Genomic DNA, 13,322 nt, shown 5'->3' on the forward strand with positions numbered 1-13,322 from the left:
CAGCACTCTGCAAGCGTTAGGATCGGTCAAAGCCAGGGCTCTCAGCTCCACACAGCTCCCCACCAGAATCTCAGCTGCCCCGTCCCCGCCCGGGCTTTTTCTCTCCACACTCACAACCAAGAGTGGGTGGGGGGAGAAGTTGGCTGGGGCTTCTTGCCTCCAGCGGGTAGATCTGCACTCAGAGTCTGGTCAGCTGCTGTGCTCCTTGTAGGAAGTGGGGAGCTGGGACCCCAGGCAGCAGCAGGACTCCCAGCAGGAAGTGGGGAGCCAGGGTGGCAGCCCAGCTTGGAGTGAAGACCAGGCAGTTGCCCAGCTGAGGACTTGGGAGCCAGTTTTCTTGTCCAACAGAGCCATGAAATTTACAAGACGGCCAACAGCTGAGGTGAGGAACACAGTGTCTAGGAACAAAGCCCTAACTACACTGACATAAGCTGTATGTCTCTCATGCAAGTGGAGTTATTAGAGGTGTAGTGAGGGCACTTACATCGGCAGGAAGAAGGCTGTAGTGTAGATACTGTCATAGTTAGGTTGACATAAGCTGCCTTATCTTGACCTAACTCTGTAGTGTAGAGCAAGTCTCAGGGAGACAGAGGCTCTGTCTACACTATGGACCTTATAGCAGCACAGGTATGCTGCTACAGCCGTTCCTCTGTAAGGATTCCCGTGTAGCCACTCGTTGCCGGCAGGAGAGAACTCTTCTCTGTTTTCTGAAAAGAAAGGATCATAAAGATCCTGATAAAGGGGAAATCCTAATGTAGTCTTATCTATGTAGTTGCTGTCACCTCCATAATTAAAGTTAACGGGGATGGGGAGAGATACTGCACTACTTACACCCCTCCACTGGGACCAGGGAGCAACAAAAAGGCAACAGGTAGAGAACAGGAGAGGAAAAAACACTTTCTTGCTCATCTGGCTGCATCCTGATTAGCCTTAGGAAACATATTTTTTCTTTCCTACAAAATTTTGACAACTGTCAGGCTGCGGGTGAGCTGTGACCATTGCTCATCATGTTGTCAGTGTTGTCTCATTGTGTCATTGTGCTCCTCATCTGTCTGTATCCCTCTCTTGTCCCTTGCCTTCTACTTAGAGTGTCAGCTCTCTGGGGCAGGGATTGACTGTTCTGTGGTTGTGCCGAGCCTGGCACAGTGGGGTCCTGGTTCAAGACTGGGGCTCCTAGGCCAACCATAACACAAATAATAATAACAATTTATTATTTAATTTTACAGTTCAATTTGGTAATTGTTTTTATCAGCTACAAAATGTACTAAATAATGAAATGTGTAATAACAAAGTCTGGCCATAGGGAAAATGTCATCCTAGGTTGGAGAACTTACATTTTTTTGCCCCTGACACCTGCTGCCTCCCTGGGCCCACCATCTATCCCCCATGACACCTGGCCTCCCCTGCGTCCATCAGCTCCCCATCACCACTGGCTCCCACTACCTCCCACGTCTGCTTCTCCCCTGGGCACGCTGCCTCTCTGGGCTCCCAACCTACTTTCCATCACACGTGGCCTCCGCTACCACCCCATCCTCCCACCATCATCCCTGCACCCTACTTTCTCCCCAGGCTCCCCACTCCCCCATCACCCTCGAACCCCACTGCCTACCCCCCACAGCATTGATCCAAGCTTCCTTCTGTGGTCTTGCGGTCCCACCCTTCTCCTTGCCTCTTGACCATGTCACCCCCTTGACCACAGTGCACTGGACAGTGGCCCACGTCGCCCACCTCTAAGGCTGGCCCTGGTTCAAAGTAAAGGTCTATGTCATGGGGAAGAGGGGAAGGGACTGCACTCCAGCTATTCCTGGGAATATGGGAAACTGACTGTAGGTAAGAGCAGTTCTGAGGGAGCTGTTGTCAGTGTCAGGGACTGGATCCAGAATACAAGGAAATACAAAGATGGCTTTACATCACCATTTCCTCCCTTCCCATCCATGGCCAGGACACACTGTGAGCCAGAACGGAGAACTGGGGCCTGAGTGTGGATGATTTTGCAAGATTGGTCCTTAGGCTGCTTCAGAGTCTAGCTGCTTCCACACACTTCAGAGGGCAGGATGTAAGGATTCCAGAAGATACAGTTAACATTTGCACTGCCCACCTTCTTTGTGTGTGAGTGAGAGAGAAGGAGAGAGAGAGTGAATCTGTTGAAATTTCCAGGCAGACTTACTGTTTAATTCCTTGGGAGGTTCTGGAAAAGAAAAAGAGCTCTTTAAATACTTGCACATTGTTTTATCTAAACTGCATCCTGATAAAATGTAACTGATTTTTATTACGATCCATATGTCCTGAGAAATAAGTTCCAGCCCAATCAACCATTAGAACACACTGTCAATTGTGAAGCTTATAGCATTTCTTCATTAAATTATATGATTTTCTGCACTAATATCCATAGCTTGATATGTCTCTTTGATTCACCAACAGTTTACGGCTAGACGTTTAAAGGTATTAAACTGCCTATCTTCCATTGATTTCAATGGGAGTTAGGTATCTAAGTGCCTTTAAAAACTGACTCTTAGTCCTCTAAACAAAATTCACAGTTATTGATTTTAAAATCCAATGCTGAGCTGCATTCAATGGGACTGTGTTGGTTTAAGGCATATGTGACTCTGTTAATGGGATCAGATTCTAGGCTGTATCAAACCTAAGCTGCTACAGACATTTATGTGGACAGGATGATGTAAAGATTAAAAAGATGAAAAAATATTTCTATATCCTCTTGATCTTCTCTGAGTTAAACTGCCAAAAAATCCATGCAGACTTACTATTTCCCATCTTGACAGATCCTGAAAAAAAGAAACACATCGAAGTGTCAGCACATTGCTTTATCCAAACAATGTCATTATAAAATGTAATCTGATTTTATCAACTACAAATTGTCCTAAATGATAAGCAACAGAAGAACAATACTTTGGGGATTTTTACTAGATAATATTAAAACATTATCACCATACTCTCCTATTATGGAGGCACACTAGTTACAAAGTAATTAAGAGTTGTGAGAAGCTCACTTTTTTTAAAAGGTGATTTTTCTAAGTGCTCTAAAATCCATATATGATGTTGATGCTGCTTCTTTGTACCTTAACTGTATGGAATGGAATGGAATGGAATGAGACACTGTCTGCCTTCATAAAGTTTTTGATCAGTGAATGGTGCTCTTCCAGCAGTAGGAGTCATACTGTTTTATAAAGGTGGGTAAGAAATTGTATCCTCATTTTACGGAGGTGTAAACTGAGGCAAAGACAGCAGAAAAGACTTGACTGTGGTCATATAAAAAGTGTGTGTCAGAGTCAGGAATAGTTTTCTTGTCACTGCACTGAAGCTATGTAAATACTGCAAACTGTGAACAACATGTTCTTGCCTGTAAATCTACCTTTTTACAGCAGTTAATTCTTTAGCTGGAACTGACTGTTGGGTTGACCATGATTCACACATCTCCATGCAGCAGGTGTTTTGTCTGTGGCTTTAATATGAACTCTTTGGGTAGGCAGCAGGTTATAAATGTAAGCCCCCATGAAACTCAGTATAACCAGCACCTTTTTCTCCTCATCCGAACCATTATATACACTTCCAGTCTTTCAATAAAGGGGACTGATCCTTTAATGAGCCTGCAAACAAGTGCATTTTCCCAAAACAGCCAGGCATTTTTAATCGTTTTTCCCCGACTGAGTAGTTTCATGCCAAGTGGGTCCAGTTTCCTTTTACTTCTACTTTCACTAGGCCTCTCCAGTCATTCTCTGTTGCTTTCTGTTCCTGGGTTAGGAGCCCAGCCTCATTGCCATTTATTGTGTTTATTGCTCTTTGCATAACAATTGCAGTATGGAGAAACCACATGGCACTGGTGACTCTGTTTATTAAATATAAACATCCAGGCAATGCCTAGGTGCATTAAAAATGCCTAGTGCTCTAAAATCCATATATGATGTCGATGGTGCTTCTGTGTACCTTAACTGTATTTCCTGGTTTTCAGATGTTTAAGTGTAATTTGCACTTTAAAGAATAGTGCTCTTCCAGCAGTAGGTGTCACAGTGTTTTATAAAGGTGAGTAAGAAATTGTATCCTCATTTTACAGAGGTGTAAACTGAGGCACAGACAGTAGAAGAGACTTGACTGTGGTCATATAAAAAAGTGTGTGTCAGAGTCAGGAATAATTTTCTTGTCACTTCACTGGAGCTGGGTAAATACTGCAAACTTTGAAGAACATGTTCTTGCCTGTAAATCTATCCTCTTACGACTAGGAATTCTTTAGCTGGAACTGACAATTGGGTTGACCATTCCCTACTACACTCAGAGAGGCAGCTTGCTGCTGAGAACTAAGTTGTGACACTGAATAGTTTTCCCTAAATAACCTCAGTGACTGTCATAAGCCCCATAGACAATTTCCAGTACTTTCAAACCCAAGAATTAATAAGGTAAGTACAAAGAATGGCTGAAATCTAGACTCATGTCTTCCATATTCTCTTAAGACAAATTGGCAAGTAAGAAGAGAGTTGCCTATTTTTATACAGTGAATCCTTGAGTATAGAAGAGTGCAGGGAATGAACAAGCAGCCTAAACCCAAAGAATAAGGAGTTGGAGAGAGCATGAAAGAATCAAAGGGATACAGCTGGCTGCAAGGCCAAGCAACTAAATACAGCATCTCAAGAGGAGGAGGCATCTAGAGTGAGGGGGAGTTTGATAGCAGCCTTTAATTACCTGAAGGGGGGTTCCAAAAAGGATGGAGCTCAGCTGTTCTCAGTGGTGGCAAATGACAGAACAAGGAGCAATGGTCTCACGTTGCAGTGGGGGAGGTCTAGGTTGGATATTCAGAAACACTATTTCACTAGGAGGGTGGTGAAGCACTGGAATGGGTTACCTAGGGAGGTGCTGGAATCTCCATCATCAGAGGTTTTAAAGGTCTGGCTTGACAAAGCCTTGGCTGGGATGATTTATTTGGTGTTGGTCCTGTTCTGAGCAGGGGATTGGACTAGATGACCTCCTGAGGTCCCTTCCAACCCTAATATTCAATGATTCTATGATCTACATTGGTGAAAAAAAAGTAGGGGTTTGCTTTATTTTTTTAACTGATAAGGCTTTCCATTTATTGAGCCTTCTGGTAGAACTGATTGCCAGAAGAAAAGCCACTGTAATTTAAAGAAAGAAAAGGAGTACTTGTGGCACCTTAGAGACTAACACATTTATTAGAGCATAAGCTTTCGTGAGCTACAGCTCACTGCATCGGATGCTGTAGCTCACGAAAGCTTATGCTCTAATAAATTTGTTAGTCTCTAAGGTGCCACAAGTACTCCTTTTCTTTTTGCGAATACAGACTAACACGGCTGCTACTCTGAAACCTGTAATTTAAAGCAAACACATTGATACAGCTGCAGCGGCACAGGAGCTAGCAAACAGAGCTGTAAACAGCGGAGTTTGAGTGGGAGTTTGTAAGGGGAGTTTGTATTGTGGTGCTTGTTTGGGGTTTGCTTTTGCTGGGGGGGAGGGTGGTCCTTTTGGTGTGACTTGTGTTTCCCAGATTAACAGGATTTAGGTGGGAAGGCGATGACAGATATGGAGGCAGCTGTGGGAGTGACTCCTGTAGTGGAAGACACAAAGAGGATGACTGAATGTGTAAGCTGTGGTATGTACATGATCCTGGAGGGGGGACCTGGTAAGAGTTTTTTCTGCATGAAATGCCATCTGATAGAGCTGATGGAGGAAAAGATCCGAGGTTTGGAGATGCAGGTGGAAAGTCTGGTTGAGTTTAGGAAGGGCTTTGAGCAGATGATGGAGCAAAGACATGAGGTATCTGAAGGGAAAAGCTCAGACTCACAGATGGAAGCAGGGCTGGGGAATTTTGAGGGGAGCCTGGGTGAGGAAAGTGGTCAGTGGAAGCATGTGACTAAAAGGACCAGACAGAGGAAAAGACGGGCTAGTGAAGGAGAAATAGAGCTTAGGAACAGGTTTGCAGAGTTGGAAAATGAAGAAGGGGCTCAGCAGGTACTTGTTGAAGGTGGAAGGGTAAGGAAGAAGAGAAGAGAGGCTAGTCCTATAGGAAAAGCGGAGGAGTCAAGGGAGACTACACCAAATATGAGCCCCAGTAGGATACAGGATGGGTTGAAGAGGATTATAAGGGAGAATAGGAATGGAAAGAACTTGCAGCCAGAGGGAACAGGGGAGAGACTGGAGAATAGTACTGTCACCAGGAAAAGGCAGGTCTATGTGATAGGGGACTCTTTTTTGAGAAGAATAGACAGGCCTGTAACTAGAGCTGATCCAGAGAATAGAAGGGTGTGCTGTCTTCCGGGTGGTAAGATACGGGATGTAGACCTGAGGTTGAAAAGGATCCTAAAGGGAGCAGGAAAGAATCCCCTAATTATCCTTCATGTGGAACAAATGATACGGCTAGATTCTCGCTGGAAAGTATGAAGGGAGACCATGCTAGGCTAGGGAAGACACTTAAGGAAATTGAGGCTCAGGTGATCTTTAGTGGGATCCTTCCTGTTCCTAGAGAAGGGCAACAAAGGTGTGACAAGATTATGACTGTCAACAGATGGCTTAGGCAGTGGTGCTATAAGGAGGGCTTTGGGATTTATGGCCACTGGGAGGCATTCACGGACAGAGGACAGTTCTGAGGACACAGAGGACACTGTGAATTGTTAATCTTACTGCATTTCTTCATTAAATTGTATGATATTCTGCACGAAAATCCATAGTTTGATATGTCCCTATGATTCACCAGCAGTTTATGGCTAGATTTACATTTAGGTATAATTTGCATGTGACAATGGTATGGAATGGAATGGTATGAGACACTCTCTGCATTCACAAAGTTTTTGGTCCGTGAATGGTGCTCTTCCAGCACTAGGTCTGATAGTGTTTTATAAAGGTGAGTAAGATATTGTATTCTCATTTTACAGAGGGGTAAACTGAGGCACAGACAGCAGAAGAGAGTTGACTGTGGTCATATAAAAAGTATGTGTAAGAGTCAGGAATAGTTTTCTTGTCACTTCATTGGAGCTGGGAAAATACTGCAATCTGTGAACAACATGTTCTTGCCTTTAAATTTATCCTCTTACTACAATGAATTATTTAGCTGGAACTGACAATTGGATTGACCAGGGTTCACACAACTCCACGGAGCAGATGTTAAGTTTGTGAGTTTAATATGAGCTCTTAGGGTAGGCAGCAGCTTATACATTTAAGGCTGCATGAAACGCCACCTAGTGCTGTGTACAGGGGGGCGGTTAGGTCAGTTTAACTATGTCTCTCAGGGGTTTGGATTACTCACACCGCTGAGCAATATAGTAATACCAAGGTCAGTCTGTAGTGTAGACCAGAGTTGGAATTGGCTGCAAATTGCAAACAGACATTGAAAACTCCCTGAAGCCTGGACTTAGATGCCTGTCTCCGTGAGTGCAGTGGGGTTTAGAACACACCTTTCTCGTCGGCATCCCCCATTGTCAGGCTTAGGCGACTCCCTGCCTACCATGCTGGCTTTTGTGGATCCTATTTTAAGGTGCCTATCTCTCCCCAAGCACTGTACAGGGAACTTAGGTGCCTAACTCAGGTTTGTGGGGATCCCATTGTTATCCCAGTGATTTTCTAGGTGCCTAAAAGTTACATGTTGTGATGCTCAGTGTCACAACCCCTAAGTCCCTGCGTGGATGCATGCATAGGTACAAATTAATAACCCTGTAAGTGTAAACAGAAGGGTTGTTAAGCAGAGGCCTAGAAAGAGAGGCCTGTGTGAGAGATGCAGGCTACTTGCCCTCCCCAAGGAACATATTAACAATCTCCACCATTAATGGACTCCTCACAAGATTTCTCCAACCAGGAGGAGCCTGGGTATGCCCAAAACAAAGTAGCCTTATTTTCTACAAGCTCCTCCACTACATAAGTGACTAAAACCGGCAGAAACTAAAACAAAGAAGAACTTGCACATGCCCTGCCTGCAGAATGGTTTGCCACCAAACCTTGTGGCCAAACCTTTCCAAATAAGGGCTTGACTACATGAGGAAGTTATCTCAGAATAACATAAGGTATGAATTTAAAGCTCTATAGCTATTCTGGGGTAACTCCCCCTGTGGAAACTCTTTTTTCCAGAAAAAATGGCCTTTTCCAGTTTAGCTTAATCCACTTCCAAAATAGAGTAAGCTAACCTTACTGAAAGGAGACTTAAGGAGCTTGGCTTGTTTAGCCTAACTAAAAGAAGGTTGAGGGGAGATATGATTGCTCTCTATAAATATATCAGAGGGATAAATACAGGAGAGGGAGAGGAATTATTTCAGCTCAGCACCAATGTGGACACAAGAACAAATGGGTATAAACTGGCCACCAGGAAGTTTAGACTTGAAATTAGACAAAGGTTTCTAACCATCAGAGGAGTGAAGTTTTGGAATAGCCTTCCAAGGGAAGCAGTGGGGGAAAAGATCTATCTGGTTTTAAGATTCTACTCGATAAGTTTATGGAGGAGATAGTATGATGGGATAATGGGATTTTGGTAAGTAATTGATCTTTAAATATTCAGGGTAAATAGGACTAATCCCCTGAGATGAGATATTAGATGGATGGGATCTGAGTTACTACAGAAAATTCTTTCCTGGGTATCTGGCTGGTGAATCTTGCCCATATGCTCAGGGTTTAGCTGATCGCCATATTTGGGGTCGGGAAGGAATTTTCCTGCAGGGCAGATTGGAGAGGCCCTGGAGGTTTTTCACCTTCCTCTGTAGCATGGGGCATGGGTGACTTGAGGGAGGCTTCTCTGCTGCTTGAAGTCTTTAAACCATGATTTGAGGACTTCAATAGCTCAGACATGGGTGAGGTTTTTCATAGGAGTGGGTGGGTGAGATTCTGTGGCCTGCGCTGTGCAGGAGGTCGGACTAGATGATCAGAATGGTCCCTTCTGACCTTAGTATCTATGAATCTATGATACAGAAACCACTGGCTCAGATACCAGCTCCATCAATAGTTCCAGGACCAAATTCAATTTCCAAATGGCAAGTTGTTTTTGCCAATAGAGAAGCAAACCATTGGCTTGTGATGCAGTTATATGGGGGGAACTATTCAGTGCCAAACTCTTCACCTTTGGACTGTTGCAGAAAATGTCAACCAACAGTCCATTGCAGACAAATGGAATAACGATGTAGGAGGATAAATACCAGACATGTGAGATTGTACATGAGTTTATTGTGACTGCATTTTTGCCTCGTGTGCACACTTTCTGTGAATATTCCAGCAAACAGGATTAATTGGTGATCTGTTAGGTTCAACAGTACATTTTCAGTTACCTTCACAGAAAGTCATTTTGACACCCAAGACTCTTCCTGATTCAGGAAGGTACGTAAGCACAATGTTCTCTATGAATATCTCAGTTAGCCCTATCATTGAATTGATTTAGCCTTAAAGATTCTGAGAAACATTCTCTGCTAATTAACACTCTTCCTGTGAACTAATTTACAACATCAAGAATTTCAATTCTAGATTTTGTAAAAGGAACCAGTAAACAATGATTTATTTTTAATGGATAGGTTACAACATTGACAGTAATAGATGAAATCCTGCCCCATTGAAATAAATGGAGTTTTGCTATTGACTTAAGTAGGGCAGAATTTCATCCAAGAAATCACTCCCAGATCATTATTTTGTTTGAATGTAAACACACAGAAATTAATGAAAAATTCTACATAAGAATGCAAAATTAGAATAGGATAGAATAGAATAAAATATACATCAGCATTGCTGGTTCAAAGTGAAAACAGTAAATTATTTTCAGTGGAAAGGAGAAGGAATGAGAATGAGCCATTTACATATTTAATACAACCAACCTGTATTTGGCTGAAATTGGTGAAAAAATTAGTTCAGACTCTGCTATTCTCTCCTCAAGTGTTTCTAAAAGATGGAGAGGAAATGTTTAAATATATAAGCACTGTGTTAAAAAGCAGAGTGCAATCATGCATAGTAATAATAATAATGTTAAACTATAAGATGCATAAATGCAGCAAAATCCCAATATTCGGAAGTGCTCAGAAACCATTCCAAACCCTAGTTAATCTGGAAATTCATAAAATCAGGGAAAATTGCAACAACACGCAAATACTGGAGACACAGAGACATGTCAAATGAAACAGTCTGTAAAATACAAACGTTACCCAGGAGGGTTTCACAGACAACTGTTCCTCCAACTCCAGAACCCTATCCAACATATACATGAAGCTTCTGGAATAGGAGCCCAGATGTTCAAAAGTTACTTACACATGTACCTCCCATTGACGTGAATGGAAATAGATGCCTAAATACATTTGAGGATCTGTGCCAGTGTGACATGATGAGCCAACAGTATGCTCCCAGCTCTATATTTCTGTTTTATCTCCCAGCTTTCCCAATAAATGGATGATATTAGCACCTGGATGAAGGGCAGATGGCTAAAAATGAAACTGGTCAGGACTGTGGTGATGATGTTAGGATTAAAGAATGTTTGAAGAATTGTTTTTTTTTTCAATAATATTCCCTACTGTAAAGGGTATTTACTGTCCAGTGCATGGATCCATAGACCATAGGCCAGAAGAGACTTTTAGATCCTCTAGTCTGATCATGTGTGTGTGTGTAAAAACTACTCCCTTTATAGATACTATTCCTGTATATATACACAACACTACTCCCCTGTCTATACATCCAAAAAACACTGTATCACACTGGGAGCTCATGTTGACCCCTAAATTCTTTTCAGAGTCACTGATCTCCACGACACTGTTCTCCATTCTGTGGCTATGGGCTGCATTCCTTTTCCCTAGGTGTATAACTATGCATATGGCTTCATTAAAACACACTTTGCTTGAACAGATTCAGCTACCAATTGATCCAGGCTGCTCTGTATGACTGCCTTGTCCTCATCATTATTTACCATTCTGCCAATCTTTGTTTCATCTGCAATTTTTATCAACAGTGATTTTATGTTTACTTCCAGGTCATTGAGGAGAATGTTGAATAGCATTTATGCTAATGTTGAATAGTTTATGCTATGAATTTATGCTAATGTTCAAAATGTTGAATAGTTCTGGCCTAGAACTGATCCCTGCAGAATCCCACTACAAACACCCGTATTCAATCATGTTTCCCCATGATGGCTATTTTTTTAGATCTGCCAACCACTTTTAATCCATTTTCTATGTGCTTTATTGATATTGCATAGTGCTAATTTTAAATCATAATGTCATGTGGTACTAATTTTTAAAAAAAGTCTAAGCATATTACATATTCAAAACTACCTTCATCAGCCTCATGTGACACAAATATGTCGTCCTTCTTTCTAAGTACAGAACAGAAATAAGTATTTATTGAATGCTTCTGCTTTTACTGTATCATTAACACATTTTTACCATCTCAATACAATAATGGACCTATACCATTGCTAGGATTTCTTTTCTTTATAGAATACTTTAAAAATGCCTTTTGTTGTCCTTAGCCCTGGTAACCGGGGATTTTTCCCTAGTGTCTTTATCAATTTTCTACATTTCACAAGTTCTAATGTATATTGATTGCTATCTATTTCCCCTTTTTCCATTTGTAAAATGTTTCTTTTTACTTCTAATTGCTGCCTTCATTTTGCCGCAGAGTGAGGATGGACTTTTAGCAATGTGGTCTCTTTCTTGACTGTGCAGTCATGGCTTTTTGGTTATCTTATAAACTCTTCTTAAAGAGCCCAATTTTCATTTACATTTTTGCTCACAATTTTCCTTGGCTTTTGAAAATTAGACTTTGTGAAGAAACAAATACATGTATAACTGATTGGGACTGCCCTCTATTTACCCATAATGAATGTAGTCATGCCATCATGATCACTGGTCCCTAGACAACCTCCAATTTTCATTCCATTGTTTGGCTTTTTTCATCTTAATCTGTCACAATGAGGTCAAAAACAGAGTTATAATATTTTAGAAACTCCAAAAATATTTTACTACTCTCTGCATAAGACCTCCAGCATGTGTCTCCCAAAATGACGTCTCCTATAACAATCCAATTTTTCTTTCCATACGTAACAGACAGGTGTTTAAGAAATAACTTTGCTGATTCTATAGTGTGATTTGGTGGTCTGAAACAGGCTCTCACCAATACACCATCCTGGACTTTCTTGGTTAGCAATTGTTATGCTGGTTCACAGCCTTGGAGTTTGTTGTATTAATTTAGATGGAATAAATGGCCCAAAGAGTCACAGGTGTTAACATCACCCAGTCACTGTCCAACAATGAACAATGTAAAACAAGAAGAAAAGGAGTACTTGTGGCACCTTAGAGACTAACAAATTTATTAGAGCATAAGCTTTCGTGAGCTACAGCTCACTTCATCGGATGCATGCTCTAATAAATTGGTTAGTCTCTAAGATGCCACAAGTACTCCTTTTCTTTTTGCGAATACAGACTAACACGGCTGCTACTCTGAAACCTGTCACAATGTAAAACAAGGTTTGGGATTTGTTGTAGAGAGATCTCAGACTGCTTCGTACCAGGACAAACACACCATTAAAATCTTTTTAGCTTTTTATTAAAGATACAGAAAAATAAGGAAAACACAGTTAAAACCTTTGAAATGTGAAGTATTAAATAAAGCTTTCATTTTCACCAGCTCTCTTGTTGGAGCTGGAGAGAGTTTCAGAAGAAAACAAAAACAAAAACAAAACACCTTGTTTGACAGTCTCTGAGATGGTACCAAAGATGGCAATAACTGTCCATTTGCAGAAAAGAGAAAAAGTTAGTTGGACTGACTGAAGCCATTGTTGAGTTAAGTTTGATCCCATTTCCTAGAACATAAATCAAGACAAACACACAGAGAAGGAGAGAGTAAAGAAGAGCAAAGATAGAAAATGGAGGGTCTGCCTTGGGTGCTAGAGAGACAGTGGTGCAGCAATCAATCTGATTAGCCACTCCGAGACCTGGCAAGCTGGTCACAGTTTTACAGCAGTGTTGCAAAATATATAGTATGGGCTGGCTAAGCCAGACTCTTATTAGACAGAAAGAAAAAGGAGAGGGATGGGATAGAGAAGAAATGAGTTGGGAAGAAAAGGACACATGGAGGGGGGCAGAGAGAAAGACCAAGTGTTACACATCCCAGGTGGTGTTCAGGATTTAATTAGAGCTAGTGGAGATGGTGAGTTAATCTAGGTCCCTCTCTCGGGCCCAGTTTTGTCAGGACATCTCTTAGGATTAGATGAAGATGACCCAGGGTCCCAGGAGATGGTGGGGGTTGCAGGCATGACGGTGAATTTTACTTTAGTTTACCAGTCAGAATCTTAATACCATTCTTTCATTATATCAGTAGGCCTTTCGCTTGCACTAATTTAGTCTTTGTCTTTC

General features: G+C 41.8%; 1 long non-coding RNA gene across 2 annotated transcripts in view; it reads right to left on the reverse strand.

Annotated features, from left to right (window-relative positions):
* Positions 1-878: 878 nt before the first annotated feature.
* The window catches only part of LOC119847255, a 40,684-nt gene continuing 28,240 nt past the window's right edge, over positions 879-13,322 (reverse strand). Inside the window, exons 2-4 of one of the 2 annotated variants that reach the window (XR_006276794.1) lie at positions 9,801-9,864; positions 2,763-2,783; positions 1,631-2,188 (exon numbers count right to left, since the gene is read on the reverse strand). This is a non-coding gene — a long non-coding RNA (uncharacterized LOC119847255). Of the gene's footprint in view, positions 2,784-9,800; positions 9,865-13,322 lie in introns of both variants that reach the window. The other variant, XR_006276793.1, reaches the window with a different exon arrangement.

Source organism: Dermochelys coriacea, chromosome 23 (genome assembly GCF_009764565.3).
Source record: "Dermochelys coriacea isolate rDerCor1 chromosome 23, rDerCor1.pri.v4, whole genome shotgun sequence".
Lineage (NCBI taxonomy): Eukaryota > Metazoa > Chordata > Testudines > Dermochelyidae > Dermochelys > Dermochelys coriacea.